The sequence below is a fragment of the Halyomorpha halys genome, unplaced genomic scaffold, assembly GCF_000696795.3.
Source record: "Halyomorpha halys isolate HHAL.00 unplaced genomic scaffold, Hhal_1.1 Scaffold615.1, whole genome shotgun sequence".
Classification (NCBI taxonomy): domain Eukaryota; kingdom Metazoa; phylum Arthropoda; class Insecta; order Hemiptera; family Pentatomidae; genus Halyomorpha; species Halyomorpha halys.
The window spans coordinates 83,414-86,500 of NW_027105445.1; the positions used below are offsets into that span (position 1 = coordinate 83,414).

At 33.1% G+C, this 3,087-nt stretch overlaps 1 protein-coding gene across 2 annotated transcripts in view; it reads left to right on the forward strand.

The window, feature by feature from the left end:
- LOC106684781 (uncharacterized) overlaps window positions 1–3,087 on the forward strand; it is a 67,279-nt gene that overhangs the window by 36,751 nt on the left and 27,441 nt on the right. The gene's annotated exons all lie outside the window — the stretch shown is intronic.

Below are 3,087 nucleotides of genomic sequence, written 5' to 3' on the forward strand. Positions count from 1 at the left end.
AACTCTCTTAAAATATATACAAACAAAAGAATAGACAAGATGAACATAATCAGACTATCTGTATGAAAAATAAATAAATAAAATAACATAATGAATCATCACTTTGGTCGATGCAGTTTTGAAGACGCTGTGACAAAGTTTGTGTATGCCGAGATTATAGTATTTTTCTGCTTGTAAAAAAAGTTGAATCTCATCTTTCGCCATGCCACGCAGTTTAACCAAGTAATCATGATCTTGTACCAAACTCATTAGCGACTGGTTATAATCATATAAACATTATTATTAATTCATTTCATCTAAATAATCTCTTTCAATTGTATAATTATTATACCTACTACATCATAACTGTTAATACATTATATAAAATATTACTATAGCTACATATATTAATAATGTAGCGTGGGAGTAATAAGTTCAGCTACAATCCACCAGAGCGCAGCACCTCGAGCCTCACCAAAGCTCTCAAATTTATATATTATTTTCTTTTATAAAAACATATTATCATTTTTTACATATTATTAATTTTTGTACATATTACTTAGCAATGTCGATAAAATAATAAATAAAAGAACTGCCCACAGTGCCAGAGTTCATTGGTCGGAGGCACGTCAAGTTCTTTGACTCCCTCCAATTTTTGACCAATCCACTCTTCCAGGCACTGACACCAGCACCTCCACCAGTCCGATGGCAGGATTTACACCCGAGACCATCACAACTTTAACCCAGCAAAAGTGACAGTGACACAATTTTCAGTTTTAGTTTTTTAGTTTTAGTATTTTCAGATTTAGTGAAAAGTCAAAAAATTGAAGTGCGCCCCAGGACCTCACATATTTTCAAATTGAACAGTGCAATTTCAAAAATTTTGTATTATATCGAGCCATCCCTTAGAATGGAGCGCAGCTCCAGTAAAAGGGCAAAAATCAACAAATTATATATACTGTATTGTACATATGTTTATATTTTGTAATTATTTTATGAATAAAGGGGATGTGAAACAAAAAAAAAACTTTTAATTAATCACTGTTCCACATCCTCTACTAGAGTTAGTTTTGGTTTATATCCAATCCTGATTGCTAAATGATTGTTAATTTGTTCAATCTTGATCCTCCGGGATTACAGACCTCCTTCACCTCTATAGGAATAGTATTAGGTAGGACGAAAGCACCTTCCTGCAGGATCTGGCGGAGAGCTACCCTCCAGGCTTGTATTCCTCCCTCGTGTCTCCAGGAATAGTATCCGCTGGTTAGGATATGAATGACAGGATGAATTTAACGAGAACTTGCCGCAAATCCTCGTAGGATGGTAGCTTCACTTCGTAGGGAACCAGCCTACAGTCGAGAAGGGGATCACAAGTCCTGCAGGAACGAGATATAGGTCCTTGTAGGAAGAAAGTTTTAGTTCGTAAGGAACTTGCCTGCTGTCGAGAAGGCGACAGCAAATTCTTTAGGAACTAGCTGTTGGCCATTACGAAAGAAAGAATAGATATAACATAGAGTATGTGAAATTCAGAGAAAGCGATGTTATACAAAGGTCAAATATGCATTTCCAAATAAAGCACTGGAATGTACTGATCCACTATGTACATTACTACTCACTGCTTCCTAAGGATGTGGTTCCTTGAAGAGGAAATTAAATTATTTTTTCAATACAGTCTTAATTTGAAGGCTAAATCTAAATATTCAAACAAATATCCTTTACCTTTCTACTGCCACATAAGCCTTATAAGGAAGAAAACCAGGTCCGCTGGAGAGGGGTTACAATATTGGCTGTGGAACCAATGGCCAGGGGTAGGAGAAAGGGGGAGGTACCGCTCCACTGGTGGTCACTTTGGTTAACCAAGTTTGGGCTTAGTCGACTTTCTGGGCTATTAAACGCTATCGATAGAAGCTACGTGTAAGACTTTAGCTTTTAGTGGATCAGAATTCAAATGATACATTTATGAATATTACAATATATAACATGGTTATTAATTTGCACAATAAAAAAAATATACAAAAAATGGTACATATATTAATATCCGATGTTTGAGTGAAGATCGTAGTGATTTACATATTGACATTTAGATAGCGCCAGGTGGCTATTTAGCATAACAATGGTACAATAATATTTTACGACATTTTGTGGATCTCAATTTCTTTATTCTGAGTATGAACTACTTCTTGAATTTATCATAATTAAAATTTATCTTAAAGTCTAAGTGCATTGTTTTGCTAATGTCATGTTACCAAAACATTACATTAAACTAGCTTTAATTTGAGTGATGATACACATCTGTCCTTCGAATGGTTTTTGAGATATAGATTTCTCAAAATAAATTCACAAACTTATGATTTTTCATTTCATTTGATTATGAAATGTTGCTTTTTAAGCTGTATCTTGGGAACTATCGAACGTTAATAGCTCTATTATGGCTCATTATAAGAATTTTACTCTACTTTAAATGATGTCCTTATATTTTTTGTTGTGTTGTTGGTAGTTTTAAAGATATATAGCTCCGAATGAAAAATTAATATTTGTTAACGTTTTGAAGCAGTCACTATTTTTCATTCCACCTACCTATACTTGTAAGACACATAAATTTTGACAAGTAATTATACATAGCTTTCATTAAAGTAATCAACAATTGGAAAGAAATAACTGATTTTTTTTCTCCCTGGCTCTTGTACTATGAAGTTATCGGCATTTTGTGATAAAGAAAAAAAAAAGACCAGAGAAATAAAAATTGTATTTTTCTGTAACTATAATAGTTCGTAGTTTAAATTTTGTTCCTGTCAAGAATACAACAGTTTAACAAAAAAATAACAAAGCGCATGACTGCTTTCTGTATTTCCCGCTCGATGAAGATAATTATTTCCGAATCTTTAATATAATAGATGATTAATACTTCTTCAGCGAATGACAATGTTCGAAACATGTTCTTGTATGGAGAGGAATGTTGCGAAAGTCAATGTCTTCAAAACAATCATAATCAGATAAAATGATTATTTCTTTTTCATTATCTATTTTAGACATGTTTTATTTTGATTAAAATTGCGTCAGAAAACTAGGCAGGTGCCCTCCTCCCAAGAAGTAAAAAAAATATTAATT